Consider the following 17,423-nt stretch of genomic DNA (forward strand, 5'->3'; position numbering starts at 1 on the left):
AGTAGTGTGTGTGTGCAGCAGTACAGTGTGTGCAGTACAGTAGTACAATGTGTGCAGCAGTACAGTGTGCAGCAGTACAGTGTGTGCAGCAGTACAGTGTGCAGCAGTACAGTGTGTGCAGCAGTACAGTGTGCAGCAGTACAGTAGTACAATGTGTGCAGCAGTACAGTGTGTGCAGCAGTACAGTGTATGCAGCAGTACAATGTGTGCAGCAGTACAAACTGTGCAGCAGTACAATGTGTGCAGCAGTACAGTGTGTGCAGCAGTACAGTGTGTGTGTGCAGCAGTACAGTGTATGCAGCAGTACAGTGTGTGCAGCAGTACAGTAGTACAATGTGTGCAGCAGTACAATGTGTGCAGCAGTACAGTGTGTGCAGCAGTACAGTATATGCAGCGGTACAGTGTGTGCAGCAGTACAGTGTATGCAGCAGTACAGTGTGTGCAGCAGTACAGTGTATGCAGCAGTACAGTGTGTGCAGCGGTGCAGTGTGCAGCGGTACAGTACAATGTGTGCAGCAGTACAGTACAATGTGTGCAGCAGTACAGTGTATGCAGCAGTACAGTGTATGCAGCAGTACAGTGTGTGCAGCAGTACGGTGTGTGCAGCAGTACAGTGTGTGCAGCAGTACAGTGTGTGCAGCAGTACAGTGTGTGCAGCAGTACAGTGTGTGCAGCAGTAGTGTATGCAGCAGTACAGTGTGTATGTGTGCAGCAGTACAGTGTGCATGTATGCAGCAGTACGGTGTGTGCAGCAGTACAGTGTGTGCAGCAGTACGGTGTGTGCAGCAGTACAGTGTGCATGTGTGCAGCAGTACGGTGTGTGCAGCAGTACAGTGTGCATGTGTGCAGCAGTACGGTGTGTGCAGCAGTACAGTGTGCATGTGTGCAGCAGTACGGTGTGTGCACAGTTCACCAACACCCAGCACTTAGGAACATTGTGGCGATGTTTCTGTCCATCCTGAACCATTGTCAAGTCACAGCTGACTTGACAAATGGAGTTCAAAAATGTGTGTGTATTAAGTAGCCTATTAAACGTGCCATTTTTAACGATTAAGACCTATTAAAAATCCAATTGCACAGTAGGTCACACCGTTGGTCGTCACACGCTGTGCTCTGTGACATCCCATGTAAAATGGAGTAGACACCTTTAATAAAAGTAACGAAAGTGAGGTAAGAAAAATGAACTGACCATGGAGTATGTTGGATAAAGTGAGACACTTACAAAGTGATAACTTTATTATGAGTTTCCCTCGAGAAGAACTTTATCAAGTTAAGAAGTGTGTTACCTTGATGTACAGAGGCTGGAGAAGCGCCAAAAACACAAGAGAAGCTTGGAACACCAATACATTTGGGCTAAGAGACTGACCACCTCTTATCAAGGATGAGGGACTCGACACTTGTATAGTACATCCACACTTCTTACACTGTATTATTAAAATTACCTCTGTCTTCTACTGTATTTATTATTAAAATCAACTCTTCATTCCGCTAGAGAAGCCTGTTGTGTAGCCATACTTTTTGCCAATATAGTCAAGTGTTGCACATGTGTGTCTTATTCATCAACTGGTCTGTATTGTATGCAATTAATAATATAGCTTGTCATTGGCGAACGTGGCTATAAGCACGTTCTCTTTTTTTTCAAAGGCACGTTTTCTCAGCGGGTGAGATAGTGTTAATCAAGATATTAGTATGTAAACAGTGTGTAGGAGGGAGCGAGGGTCCACCTCAACTCCTAAGTGCTTCAGCACAGCTTTACACACACACACACACACACACACACACACACACACACACACACACACACACACACACACACACACACACACACACACACACACACACATATATATATATATATACATAGAATATGACTCACGAAATCGTAATGACACGATTGCAAACAAACCATACCCCGGCCGGGATTGAACCCGCGGTCAGAGAGTCTCAAAACTCCAGCCCGTCGCGTTAGCCACTAGACCAGCTAGCCACAATAAGATTCGTCCAACTAAGTATATTTCTACACCATAGGAAGGTTAGCACAGGCACCACTGTGACCACAAATGCAAGTTTTTACAGACGAATCTCCAGCTAGCGTGGCCGTGACGAACTCTAGCTCAAGTCCCTTCACTGGTCTAGTGGCTAACGCGACGGGCTGGAGTTTTGAGACTCTCTGACCGCGGGTTCAATCCCGGCCGGGGTATGGTTTGTTTGCAATCGTGTCATTACGATTTCGTGAGTCATGTTGACGGCAGTGAAGGGACTTGAGCTAGAGTTCTTCACGGCCACGCTAGCTGGAGATTCGTCTGTAAAAACTTGCATTTCTGGTCACAGTGATGCCTGTGCTAACCTTCCTATGGTATAGAAATATACCTAGTTGGACGAATCTTATTGTGGCTAGCTGGTCCAGTGGCTAACGCGACGGGCTGGAGTTTTGAGACTCTCTGACCGCGGGTTCAATCCCGGCCGGGGTATGGTTTATTAATAGAATACATTTACAGGAAACACAAACATGAATACATTGGTGCAATATATCAAAGATTATGAATTTCCTCCAACTCCGAAGCCGGACGAGAGCCAAGTATACAGCAAGCATTTCCCCTCTGGATGGCCACACTGAGGCGCTGGAACATGAAAGTCTCTGCCCTTGGGTCCCTGGTGGTGTCGATGAGTCTGGAACTCAGTTCTTTAAGGGAACGTGTGGCATTTTTTTTCCCCATGATCCCAAGGTCTCTGATCCCACTGGGACAAATTGATACTGTTGGCTTATGTCCCTGTACTTGCTGATCTTGTACTCCTCCCTGTGGTCAGCAGCTCCTCCCTGTCGCCCCACACGGTGATGGATATAGGTGTCAGCCAGTGTGGACATACAGATATAGTCCCATGCTAAGAGCTTGCCAATCTTCCGAGGATAGATGGTGATCCCGTCGGGGCGGTTTGCTGGGTTGTGGGTATTGTTGGCTGGGCATCCAGCTGTAGCAAGGGTTCTCTTTGTGATGTTGACTTCATTGAGTCTTGCATGCCAGCCCTTGGTTTTGGAACAGTTAAGACCATGTAGACCATATTGGTCGGCTTGCGCATCACCGCAAATACAAATATATTTCGTGTGAATTGGGCAGCAAAGCGCAGAGCCACTGCAACACGGAGGGTCTTACGGTCGAAGCTTGTTCCCATTGCCAAAATGGGAACTGTTTGGAGGAAGTCCCCGGAGTGAAGTGAACTCAAAGCTTGGAGACGGGTAGTCTTCCTGTCTGATGTTACAGCTCTAAGCATGTTGGCAATCACCTTTTCAGCGATGGGGCCATCCGAACTTGACTGTAGGCCAATGCTGCACTAGATTTTGGTGCTGGAGCAGCAAGTCTCCCCCATTCAGTGATGTCACTGGCATAGTTAGGGTCCTGTATTCCTGCTGAGTCACTGAGGATGTCTGGAAGAATTTGTTTTATTAACTCATTTGATGCTATGGAAGAGGATAGGAAAGCTGGTGGGGCAATCTGGGAGGATCTGCGTACTCCCAGCCCCACAAGCCTGACCGGAAGTGAGCCTTGCAACCACTGTCCATCTTCGATGGAGAGATTGAATGCACTCTCTAGCATGGTTTTAAGAAGAGTCACATTCCTTGAGTTTCGGACTGATGAAGACTGGGGAGCATCTCAGGAAGTAGTTAAGTTTTGGGATTGACAGACACCTGGTGAGTAGGTAGAAGGCTTCATGTGTATCGATGTCTTTCATCCTGCCTTCCATCGTGCCGAATAGATAAAGCTGGTCAGTTACAAGAACTCGTTTAAAATTAAGTCCTTTCTAAAATGTTCTCTTATACGTTTAAATATGTATTTTTTTCATTTATGTTAGTGTAAAAATTAATCATTTTGTACCAGAAGAACTTTAGAAAACTTGCCTAACCTTATACAAGCGCAATTTAATTTAGCCTAATCCAACTAAATATATTTTAGATAAGTTTACAATAATTTAATAATAAACACAATGAAATATATTTTTTTCGTTAGGTTCAGAATGATTTTTGCGAAATTATTGCCTACTCAAATTTTCGCTTGCCTTATTCGGCAAGAAGAGCGTTGCTATTTAAGCCAAAATCGCAAGTTTTACCTATTCGGTACGACACACACACACACACACACACACACACACATAATGGTCTTCCCTGTTGCAGTCCTTCACACAGAATGGGTTTCCGCTGTTGTATTCTATCACAGGATGTGTGTCCAATGTTGTATTACATCTCATAGTATAAGCTTACCTGTTATATTCCATCACACAGCATGAGTTAACCTGTTATATTCCATCACACAGCATGAGTTAACCTGTTATATTCCATCACACAGGACGAGTTAACCTGTTATATTCCATCACACAGGATGAGTTAACCTGTTATATTCCATCACACAGCATGAGTTAACCTGTTATATTCCATCACACAGGATGAGTTAACCTGTTATATTCCATCACACAGGACGAGTTAACCTGTTATATTCCATCACACAGCATGAGTTAACCTGTTATATTCCATCACACAGGATGAGTTAACCTGTTATATTCCATCACACAGGATGAGTTAACCTGTTATATTCCATCACACAGCATGAGTTAACCTGTTATATTCCATCACACAGGATGAGTTAACCTGTTATATTCCATCACACAGGATGAGTTAACCTGTTATATTCCATCACACAGCATGAGTTAACCTGTTATATTCCATCACACAGGATGAGTTAACCTGTTATATTCCATCACACAGGATGAGTTAACCTGTTATATTCCATCACACAGCATGAGTTAACCTGTTATATTCCATCACACAGGATGAGTTAACCTGTTATATTCCATCACACAGCATGAGTTAACCTGTTATATTCCATCACACAGCATGAGTTAACCTGTTATATTCCATCACACAGGATGAGTTAACCTGTTATATTCCATCACACAGCATGAGTTAACCTGTTATATTCCATCACACAGGATGAGTTAACCTGTTATATTCCATCACACAGGATGAGTTAACCTGTTATATTCCATCACACAGCATGAGTTAACCTGTTATATTCCATCACACAGGATGAGTTAACCTGTTATATTCCATCACACAGGATGAGTTAACCTGTTATATTCCATCACACAGGATGAGTTAACCTGTTATATTCCATCACACAGCATGAGTTAACCTGTTATATTCCATCACACAGCATGAGTTAACCTGTTATATTCCATCACACAGGATGAGTTAACCTGTTATATTCCATCACACAGGATGAGTTAACCTGTTATATTCCATCACACAGGATGAGTTAACCTGTTATATTCCATCACACAGCATGAGTTAACCTGTTATATTCCATCACACAGCATGAGTTAACCTGTTATATTCCATCACACAGCATGAGTTAACCTGTTATATTCCATCACACAGCATGAGTTAACCTGTTATATTCCATCACACAGGATTGGTTAACCTGTTATATTCCATCACACAGAATGGGTTTCCGCTGTTGTATTCTATCACAGGATGTGTGTCCAATGTTGTATTACATCTCATAGTATAAGCTTACCTGTTATATTCCATCACACAGCATGAGTTAACCTGTTATATTCCATCACACAGCATGAGTTAACCTGTTATATTCCATCACACAGGACGAGTTAACCTGTTATATTCCATCACACAGGATGAGTTAACCTGTTATATTCCATCACACAGGACGAGTTAACCTGTTATATTCCATCACACAGGATGAGTTAACCTGTTATATTCCATCACACAGGATGAGTTAACCTGTTATATTCCATCACACAGGATGAGTTAACCTGTTATATTCCATCACACAGGACGAGTTAACCTGTTATATTCCATCACACAGCATGAGTTAACCTGTTATATTCCATCACACAGGATGAGTTAACCTGTTATATTCCATCACACAGCATGAGTTAACCTGTTATATTCCATCACACAGCATGAGTTAACCTGTTATATTCCATCACACAGCATGAGTTAACCTGTTATATTCCATCACACAGCATGAGTTAACCTGTTATATTCCATCACACAGGATGAGTTAACCTGTTATATTCCATCACACAGCATGAGTTAACCTGTTATATTCCATCACACAGGATGAGTTAGCCTGTTATATTCCATCACACAGGATTGGTTAGCCTGTTATATTCCATCACACAGGACGAGTTAACCTGTTATATTCCATCACACAGGATGAGTTAACCTGTTATATTCCATCACACAGCATGAGTTAACCTGTTATATTCCATCACACAGCATGAGTTAACCTGTTATATTCCATCACACAGCATGAGTTAACCTGTTATATTCCATCACACAGGATTGGTTAGCCTGTTATATTCCATCACACAGGATGAGTTAACCTGTTATATTCCATCACACAGGATTGGTTAGCCTGTTATATTCCATCACACAGGATGAGTTAACCTGTTATATTCCATCACACAGCATGAGTTAACCTGTTATATTCCATCACACAGGATTGGTTAGCCTGTTATATTCCATCACACAGGATTGGTTAGCCTGTTATATTCCATCACACAGGATGAGTTAACCTGTTATATTCCATCACACAGGATGAGTTAACCTGTTATATTCCATCACACAGGATGAGTTAACCTGTTATATTCCATCACACAGGATGAGTTAACCTGTTATATTCCATCACACAGGATGAGTTAACCTGTTATATTCCATCACACAGGATGAGTTAACCTGTTATATTCCATCACACAGGATGAGTTAACCTGTTATATTCCATCACACAGGATACGTTTGCGTGTCATATTCCATCACATCCAAATGATTATTTTTCTATCGTATTGTCACACAGGATGGGTTTCCCTGTCATACTGCACGTCACAGAATGTGTTTACCCGTCATGTTTATGACACAGGATGGGTTTTCACACAGGTGATGGAAGGGGATAGAGATGAGTGGGCACAATACTAGGAAAAATCTTCATTACTTCCTCTTACCTTACCAGCGCTGCCAACCTCTCACACACTCCTCTTGGTGGTGTGAGTAATAGTCTTGGTAGAAGAACTTATGAAACTGATTCACGGAGTCGTAATAACAGTGACTGCAAACAAACGACGGAAGCGGGGAGGGGGGACGCCTTACGACTACATGATTAAGATACAAATACTGAAGAATTTTTATTGTGAAGACGTTTCAGGAGGGAACTGGACAGATACCTGAAGGCAGTACCTGATCAGCCGGGCTGTGGTTCATGCGTTGGACTACGTGCGGCCAACACTAACAGCCTGGTTGATCAGGCCCTGATCCCCCCGTGAGGCCTGGTCAAGGACTGGGCCGCGGGGGCGTTGATCCCCGGAACACCTCCAGGTAGACTCCAGGTAGTCAGGAAGTCACTACGGTAGAGGACACTGAAAAATTACAGGAAGATAGAAGCAGGGTTTTCCAGTGGTCAGTGGAGAACATGACGTTCAGTGGTGATAAGTTCCAGCTGCTTAGGTATAGAAAGAATGAAGAACTCAAAAGGAACGCTATATACAAAACTCAAGAGGATTACCAAATAGAACGAAAGGAACACGCAAAAGACCTGGGAATAATTAGGTCAGCTGACCTTTCTTTTAAAGACCATAACAAAACAAAGATCACGACAGCCAGGATGACGACGGGGTGGGTATTGGAAACTTTCAAAACAAGGGAAATAATGCCGATGGTAACACTCTTCAAATCACTAGTGCTTCCTCATTTAGAATATTGCTCAGTGCTGACGGCCCCGTTCAAAGTAGGAGAAATATCAGAGGTGGAACAAATACAGAGGTTTGTTTACGGCTCACATTGAGCCAGTAAAGCACCTAAATTACTGGGAACGCCTTCAAGTCTTGAACATGTACTCATTGGAGCGGAGGAGAGAGACGTGATAATATATACCTGGAAAGTACTCGAGAGCCTGGTCCCAAATCTCTTATAACAACATACTGGAGTGAGAAATATGGGAGGAAGTGCAAAATAAACAGCGAGGAGCAGAGGTGTGGTGGGGACAATAAGGGAACACTGTATCAACATCCGGGGTCCCAGACTATTCAACTTCTTACCAGAAGATACCAGAAACATGGTTGGAACAAGTGTAGAAGCCTTCGAGAGGAAACTGGATCTTCACCAAGTGCCAGAACAACCAGGCTGTGATGGATATGTGGGGCAGCGGGCCTCCAGCAGCAACAGCCTGGTTGACCAGGAAATTACCAGACGAGATTGGCCCATGACCGGGGTCCGAGAGTAGTGAAACTCTCGAAACTCTTCAGAGGTAAAAGTTATCGATTAAATGGAGATAAACATGGGAGGGGCGAGAAGAGGTAATTTAAGGTGATCCGTCCCACAGCCTTGATAAATCGAAAGCAGATCCACGATCCATCCTTGTGGATCTGCTGTAGATTTATCATACCTGAGGGACTGATCACCTCAGATTACCTCTCCTCGCCTTCCTCGGTTATTCTCTGTATTTAATTGATGAAGACATGGTTGGCGAAACGTTTTCCACAATAAACTGTCCCCAAATGTTGGACATGTCTTATACACCTCGCCGGCTTTGTACAACATTAATATAATGCATTCAGGACTACCGAAAGGAAGGCTTGGATTATGAAATATATTTTGGTAAGTGATTGATTTTAACACTGGAAGGTTGTGCTTCAGAGAGGGTTGGACTCCCAGTGTGACGCTGTAAACACTGTGGAAGGTTGTGCTTCAGAGAGGGTTGGACTCCCAGTGTGACGCTGTAAACACTGTGGAAGGTTGTGCTTCAGAGAGGGTTGGACTCCCAGTGTGACGCTATAAACACTGTGGAAGGTTGTGCTTCAGAGAGGGTTGGACTCCCAGTGTGACGCTATAAACACTGTGGAAGGTTGTGCTTCAGAGAGGGTTGGACTCCCAGTGTGACGCTATAAACACTGTGGAAGGTTGTGCTTCAGAGAGGGTTGGACTCCCAGTGTGACGCTATAAACACTGTGGAAGGTTGTGCTTCAGAGAGGGTTGGACTCCCAGTGTGACGCTATAAACACTGTGGAAGGTTGTGCTTCAGAGAGGGTTGGACTCCCTGTGTGACGCTGTAAACACTGTGGAAGGTTGTGCTTCAGAGAGGGTTGGACTCCCAGTGTGACGCTGTAAACACTGTGGAAGGTTGTGCTTCAGAGAGGGTTGGACTCCCAGTGTGACGCTGTAAACACTGTGGAAGGTTGTGCTTCAGAGAGGGTTGGACTCCCAGTGTGACGCTGTAAACACTGTGGAAGGTTGTGCTTCAGAGAGGGTTGGACTCCCAGTGTGACGCTATAAACACTGTGGAAGGTTGTGCTTCAGAGAGGGTTGGACTCCCAGTGTGACGCTATAAACACTGTGGAAGGTTGTGCTTCAGAGAGGGTTGGACTCCCAGTGTGACGCTATAAACACTGTGGAAGGTTGTGCTTCAGAGAGGGTTGGACTCCCAGTGTGACGCTATAAACACTGTGGAAGGTTGTGCTTCAGAGAGGGTTGGACTCCCAGTGTGACGCTATAAACACTGTGGAAGGTTGTGCTTCAGAGAGGGTTGGACTCCCAGTGTGACGCTATAAACACTGTGGAAGGTTGTGCTTCAGAGAGGGTTGGACTCCCAGTGTGACGCTATAAACACTGTGGAAGGTTGTGCTTCAGAGAGGGTTGGACTCCCAGTGTGACGCTATAAACACTGGAAGGTTGTGCTTCAGAGAGGGTTGGACTCCCAGTGTGACGCTATAAACACTGTGGAAGGTTGTGCTTCAGAGAGGGTTGGACTCCCAGTGTGACGCTATAAACACTGTGGAAGGTTGTGCTTCAGAGAGGGTTGGACTCCCAGTGTGACTCTATAAACACTGTGGAAGGTTGTGCTTCAGAGAGGGTTGGACTCCCCGTGTGACGCTATAAACACTGTGGAAGGTTGTGCTTCAGAGAGGGTTGGACTCCCAGTGTGACTCTATAAAAACTGTGAAAGGTTGTGCTTCAGAGAGGGTTGGACTCCCAGTGTGACGCTATAAACACTGTGGAAGGTTGTGCTTCAGAGAGGGTTGGACTCCCAGTGTGACGCTATAAACACTGTGGAAGGTTGTGCTTCAGAGAGGGTTGGACTCCCAGTGTGACGCTATAAACACTGTGGAAGGTTGTGCTTCAGAGAGGGTTGGACTCCCTGTGTGACGCTGTAAACACTGTGGAAGGTTGTGCTTCAGAGAGGGTTGGACTCCCAGTGTGACGCTATAAACACTGTGGAAGGTTGTGCTTCAGAGAGGGTTGGACTCCCTGTGTGACGCTATAAACACTGCCTTTAAATATAGGTTGGACAGTTACATATTATTTTAGAAATATAGGACGTATAAATAAAGTGCTGAACAAATGTGAACAGGCTACGACTCGCAGTAATAAATTCAAGTTTATTAAATTTAGATTTAGGAAAGCACTGGTTTCTCAGTAGAGTTGTGGATGAGTAGAACACGCTGCCATGTAGCATTTCTCAGAGTTGTGGTGCTCCGGGAGTCAACGCCCCTGCGGCCCAATCTTTGACCAGGCCTCCCGTGGATCAGGTACTGATCAACCAGGCTGTTACCAACCAAGCCTGCTATAGTGCTTTTTTCTTCTTATTTACTGCGACGTATGTTGGGTTTATGGTCGTGTGAGTAGTACATGACTAGCATAAGCCAGTAGACCTACTGAAGTGCTTCTATATTCTTACGTTCTTATAGAACGTTGTAATTTAACTAAAATTATCAGTATAGTTATGATGACTCAGGCTGTTAGTGTCACCTTGAATATGTGTTAGCATGCGGAGCGCATTGGCTGTGTCACCGCGCTCTACTAAGAATAACTAAAATATTCACCTGTGAACACAATACCAAACACAAGAACAGCACAGAATGGAAAAGGGAATGTTCGCCCACATGGTCTGACGTGTCTGTTCCAGCCTGTCGGTGTTTATACTGTACCATTACAATATACAACATACCAAGGTGAGGTTCCCTCACCTTCGTATGTGGGGGTTATTTATGTATTGTTTCAGTTACAGTATTGTGCTTTTTTGTTCTCTTCTGATGTATACCACTACAGTGTACTAAAGTGTGCAAGTATAATGTACTAAAGTGTGCCACTACAGTGTACTAAAGTGTGCCAGTACACTGTACTGAAGTGCACTGCTGCCATACACTGAAGTGTTCTAGGGCAATATACTAAAGTGTATCATTACAGCACAGTGTGGTGCACCACTGCAACATACGGAAACGTATATGTCCAGTTTACTGAAGTGTACCCGTCCACTGAAGCTCACCTGTCCACTGAAGGCAGAAAAACAATTACAGAAACTGCTGTTGCAGTGTTGTTGTTTTTTCCCCAGTGGGTGAGAGCTAGAGTTACGTCAGTGGTAACCCCCCCCCCTTCCCCCTCCTCCTCGCTCACCTGTGTTGTTGCCAACTATATGTACTCTTGTAGTTGCCTGTGGCATCGGCTTGGCGCACCTGACATACCTTGCACACCGCTAAAAATGCCCTGGCGTGGTTAAAGCTCCATAGCTTTACTAACTGGCTTCATCTGCTCTTAAAACTTGATTTTAATGACGTCATTACATGTTTACCGTCTTAGCCGCGGTGCCAAACGTATGAAAGGGCAAGGGTAAAGGTGTGCCAGCACTCGAACTGTTTGGAAATAAAGACTCGGGAATACTTAGCACGTTTTATTAAAGTGAACATTTCGCCACTGGTGGTTTTTAAAGCCTCCAGTGGCGAAACGCCTTCATTAAAATTTCTGAAGTGGGCGCACGTGTCTTTATTTCCATGTATGAAATGGCGACGAATATTCCCTCCCCCCCTTGCATTTGTATGTTTAAAATACTTTTTTTTATTACAAGAATTTTAGGCTTTATTTATGTTTAGAGTCACGTCATAGATGGGTTTACGACGATGCAAGCGTAGTGTACGACAACTTGCATCAGCTGAGATTCCCTTGCACAGTGCTGAACGTGGGTTGACTACATTCTGCTGATGACAGCCGTGAGGTTCAGAAGTTGGTGCAGCGTGTCGACATAGACCATCATTGTGACTACGGACTATATATTTGTACAATTATTCTTCTGCGTACTTAAATTGGTAATTTTGTCCTAACAGTGATGCTGCTGTAAATTATTGCAACGAGCGTTGCGACATTGCCAGTTTAATTAACGTTCTTAATCGCTTTGGCGTAAAACCCTCACCATGTTGGTGTTTAAAATGGACACGACGAACTTCTTCAAGTACGGCCAGAAGCATGAGATCCGTATCTCCCTGCCGCGAGACAAGCATCGCTCCAAACCCAGCAATGGTTACAGACGAGGCTCGTTATCTGTGGAGAGCGTGTCATCTCACAGCCACCCACACTCCCACAACCACAGCAGGAGAAGCAGCGTGTCTGGCACCTCTGGACGCAGACATGGAGATGCAGACACCAAACAGGTGCGAGTCAGTGCTTCTAATCTCAAGGACCCGTCGTCGGGCAAACTGGAGTGTGTTAAAGAAGTGAGGTTCGCCCTGGACAGTGAGTTACGAGGTAACGAGAACGTGAGGTTGCATGATAATGAAGGTAGTGTGAGCGAGGCGAGCAGTGGAGGCAGCAGTAGAGGTAGCAGTAGAAGCAGCGGCACCAGTGACACACGCAGACGACGGCACTCTTACAGGGGCTCGAGGAGGAAACACCTTGACCAGGTAAGACAAGACACACCTGCCTTTCCCACCAATCTTCACTGCACAACTTGTCAGTGAACATTCTGTGATAGGCTTATAGTGTGCCCGTTTTAGTCATCCATGTCACTGTTCAGTGAAAAAATTCTAACTGGCTCTTAATGGAAACTACGATGCTATTCAGTAATAACCAGACTCGGCCCCTAGTAGACTATACGCTTCATTCATCAATGTTCCAAGTGTTGCACGTGTGTTTTTTTACCTCATGGTCTGTCAGTATTGATATACCTGGGTACTTGTACCATTAGGCTTCTAGTGGGCTGTTTATTTGGATTTCAGGAAGACTTTGTAGTTCCACACAAGACAAGACTGTTAAAGAAAGCGGCAGTACATTGTACTGGAGGAAAATTTCGCTCATGGATCGAAGCATGGTTGACTAACAAGCAGAAAGTTTGTTGAAATGGGGGTGAAACCAGAGTGGAGACCAGTCACAAGTGGCATTCCACAAGAATTAGTTTTGAGCCTCTTGGACATAAGCTATATTAATAAGTCTAACAGACTGCTTGCATCTCCATCAACAAATATAAGTAACAGGAGTGCAGAGGTTATTCTACAGCTGTGTGCTCTTATGCAGCACTCTTCACTAACAAGCTTCTACTGGAAGCAGTGTGTGTCATGCCTTGTTTTAACTTACTAGTAAATAGATACCTGGGTGTTTGTGACAATAGCAGGTATATATCTGTGTGACGAGTAGACTTGTGTGACACATCCTAAAAGAATAGTAATTGAATGTTTATAAAAATAATACTTAATATGGAACATTACGAGTATCTCTGCTAGTGTAGATGCTGATGAGAATGCTCTTGATTCAAGGAATTTGAACTTCCCTTTCTTGGATCAGACTTGATTACCTCCCATTCCCCCGGGCTTTGTATGACCCTTAGGAATTTAGCGGTTGCTGGTGATTATAATAATCTGCACGTGTAATTACAAGTGGATAATCATGGGTGGTGGGTCAGGTGTGTGCTGGGAATAATGTCCACTGCCATACCCACGCTCAGCGCTCCCACCCTAAAATATTCACATTAACAAAAAGTCACAATATTGTGACTGGAACAGTACACAGATAACCCGCACATAGGAGAGAGAAGCTTACGACGACGTTTAGGTCCCACTTGGACCATTTACAAGTGTTACTTGTAAATAATATTTCTATAAGTTAATGTACATGGTATACAGTCCTAGCTGACATCAATGAGATACTGCTGTATAGAAAGCCGCTTGTTATGCAGAGCATTTCGAGTAAATTAGGCCAGTTTTGTCACAGGATGCGACTCACACCAGTCGACTAACACCCAGGTACCTATTTTATTGATAGATGAACATAGACAGAAGGCGTCTTAAGGAAACACGTCCTAATGTTTCCACACGTACCGGGGATCGAACCACGGAGCTCAGTGTGAGCTGAGTGCGCTAGCAAGTCGGATAAACATTGTCATAAGCTTCTCTCTCCTATGTTGGGGTTATTTGTGTATATTCATCTTATAATGTAATTGTGTGTAATTCTGATTATCGTGTGTAATTCCTGTTACTTTTAATGATATTTTTAATATTTTGAGCTGTTCAATGTTAGTGATGTGCAGGATAGAGATACCATTATTATTATTATTATTATTAGTATTAGTATTACTATTCATGGGGAAGGGCTAGAGAATGATTCTTTCCCTGGCTTGATATAAGAAAAAGAAGGTAACCCTGGGAGAAGAACTCATCATTAGCGTCAAGGCACCTTCCCAAGGGAAGAGTAGTGTTGGGTTATTCTAGCAATGTTAGCAGCAGCAGCTTCGTCTAAAAATGGTTTCGCTTGTTTCCGTGACCAGCAGTTGTACAGTCATCCACTTGCCTCTGTACTTGGTCCTGAGACCAGTCATCCACCAAATTACGAGGTTGAGGAGCCTCTGCAATTCTACAGTACTCTAAGATGCAAAACAACCACGGGAGGAATTGAATGATATCTCTAGGCTTTTCGTATCGCAATCAGCACATCAGGAGCTTTCAGTGTTGCAGAAAGCAATATTGTAAGCAAATACGATCACAGGAAGCGCCTCAAAGACGCTTCCTGTGATTATATTTGCTTGGACCTCCTCATTTTTTGCAACAGTGCAAGCTCCTGATGTGTTGATTGGAACACGAAAGGCCTAGAGATATCATTCAACTCCTCCCGTGGTTGTTTTGATTGTTTGCTATATTTGTACAATACTATAAGTTGGCACATCAGGGGAAAACATAAATTATGCACGTTTGGGTGAAATTAGAATGAAGAGAGATACAAGTACTTTGGCTGACAACACAACAATAGACCGAATAAATTCGGAGGAGGATGCTCTTGAACCTCAGGAAGATTTAAACAGGATAATGTCGTGGACTGAAAAATGGCTGATGCAGTTAAGTGTAGACAAATACAAAGTCCTAAGCTACGGGAATGAATGTATGACTAACTTATAAACCAGCTTGATGATATACAATGTGAAAGACTTGGAAGTCATGATAAGCAGAAATCTGAAGCCAAGATAGCAATACCTAAGTTGTGTGTATGTAACAGGAGTCCTGAGGTTATACTAGACCTCTGTACATAATTAATAAGGCCTCACTTAGATTATGCAGCTCAGTTTTGGTTTCCATACAGAAGGATGGATATAAATACCTCGGAGAACATAGAGATGGATAGCAAAATTTATCCACTGTATAAGAAATCTTTGGTACGAAGACAGAGCACTGAGGTACACTCTAGAAAGACGTAGAATGAGGAGAGATATTATTGAAGTATATAAGTGGGAGTCAAGCATAAATAAAGGAGATATAAATAGGGCACTGAGAATATCCAGTCATAAGAAAAAAAATAAGATTCACATTCTTATGTAATGTGTGTGTGCAATATACAAAGACATGTTTGACATGATATTTGTGTACTAACAGAATTATATTTGACACTTCCTCTCTTTGTTTATAGTTAATAATGGAAATATAAACACACATGCAGTATAATGTGATCCTTTATTGACTACGTTTCGCCCACACAGTGGGCTTTTTCAAGTCACAAACAGATCTACCTGGGGTGGAAGGTACGGGAGTATTTATACTCGCGTCCCTTCCACCCCAGGTAGATCTGTTTGTGACTTGAAAAAGCCCACTGTGTGGGCGAAACGTAGTCAATAAAGGATCACATTATACTGCATGTGTGTTTATATTTCCATTGTGTCTGTATTTTATACCATTTATTTCCATAGTTAATAATAATGAAAACCTTTAAGTCCATGCCTTGTACGGGTTTAGCGGTCTTTGTGAATATGGTAAATCCTCTCATCTTGTGTTACCACGTTATACTTTGTGTTATAATGGTGTTGGCTTCTGGTCTTATTGCTACAGTCTCATTGTTACAGCCTGGGTTTACCTGGACCTGGAGTTTACCTGGAGAGAGTTTCGGGGGTCAATGCCCCCGCGGCCCGGTCTGTGACCAGGCCTCCTGGTGGATCAGCGCCTGATCAACCAGGCTGTTGCTGCTGGCTGCACGCAAACCAACGTACGAGCCACAGCCCGGCTGATCAGGAACTGACTTTAGGTGCTTGTCCAGTGCCAGCTTGAAGACTGCCAGGGGTCTGTTGGTAATCCCCCTTATATGTGCTGGGAGGCAGTTGAACAGTCTCGGGCCCCTGACACTTATTGTATGGTCTCTTAACGTGCTAGTGACACCCCTGCTTTTCATTGGGGGGATGGTGCATCGTCTGCCAAGTCTTTTGCTTTCGTAGTGAGTGATTTTCGTGTGCAAGTTCGGTACTAGTCCCTCTAGGATTTTCCAGGTGTATATAATCATGTATCTCTCCCTCCTGCGTTCCAGGGAATACAGGTTTAGAAACCTCAAGCGCTCCCAGTAATTGAGGTGTCTATAACGTGAGTACAAATGCTTGTAACTTCAGCAAAGATCGTTCTTCAGTGGTGGAGGTTGTGCCTTCATGCCAGTGATGTGCACTACTCTCTCCTTGAATCAAAGGTGATTATCTCCCATTCCCCGGAGGCTATGTATGACCTCCCAGAGACGTCCAAAATCGGCATTAAGCTTCCTTAGATTCATGGTCGGCCAGTCTCTGAGTTTGCTTTATAAATTTAAGCAATTTGAAAGTTAAGTTGAAGGTGTTCTAAGTTTGTGGCTACGACTGTTTCCTCGTCCAGGTCAGACTCACATACTGACTCATTAATGTGCAACGACGGAACTTTAGTGGTGTGTTTTAAATTTTGTCTTCAGACATCCATGTATACGCCTTCCTTTAATTTCTGAACTTCCTTCTTAAAGCTTTCATTTTCTTGCGTGTGTACGTACGTGTGCGTCTTTACAATCTAAGGTGACAGCCAAAATAATTGTTAATTTTAGGTTAATTTACTTTGCTTTTTCAGTTATCCTAAATTTTCGTGTAGATAATGGACTAGTGAAATAAAGGGAAGGTTAAGGTCCGGTATTCGGAGATACGAGGAATTAGACACGTGCAATATCTGAGTATCTTTATTGTAGACGTTTCGCCATCCAATGGCTTTATCAATACAATACATGGACATAATATAAAAAATGAGGTAATCGGTCTTGAAGTCTACGTAGTCTTGAAGACTGATTACCTTATATTTTGGATATAGTTGTAAAGCCTTCATGTTATGTCCTTGTATTG

The 17,423-nt window shown here is 43.5% G+C and overlaps 1 protein-coding gene across 6 annotated transcripts in view; it reads left to right on the forward strand.

Annotated features, from left to right (window-relative positions):
* Positions 1-17,423, forward strand: part of Ptpmeg (protein tyrosine phosphatase Meg) — a 560,698-nt gene that overhangs the window by 443,226 nt on the left and 100,049 nt on the right. The gene's annotated exons all lie outside the window — the stretch shown is intronic.

This window comes from Cherax quadricarinatus, chromosome 74 (assembly GCF_038502225.1).
Source record: "Cherax quadricarinatus isolate ZL_2023a chromosome 74, ASM3850222v1, whole genome shotgun sequence".
In the NCBI taxonomy this organism is placed as follows: Eukaryota; Metazoa; Arthropoda; class Malacostraca; order Decapoda; family Parastacidae; genus Cherax; species Cherax quadricarinatus.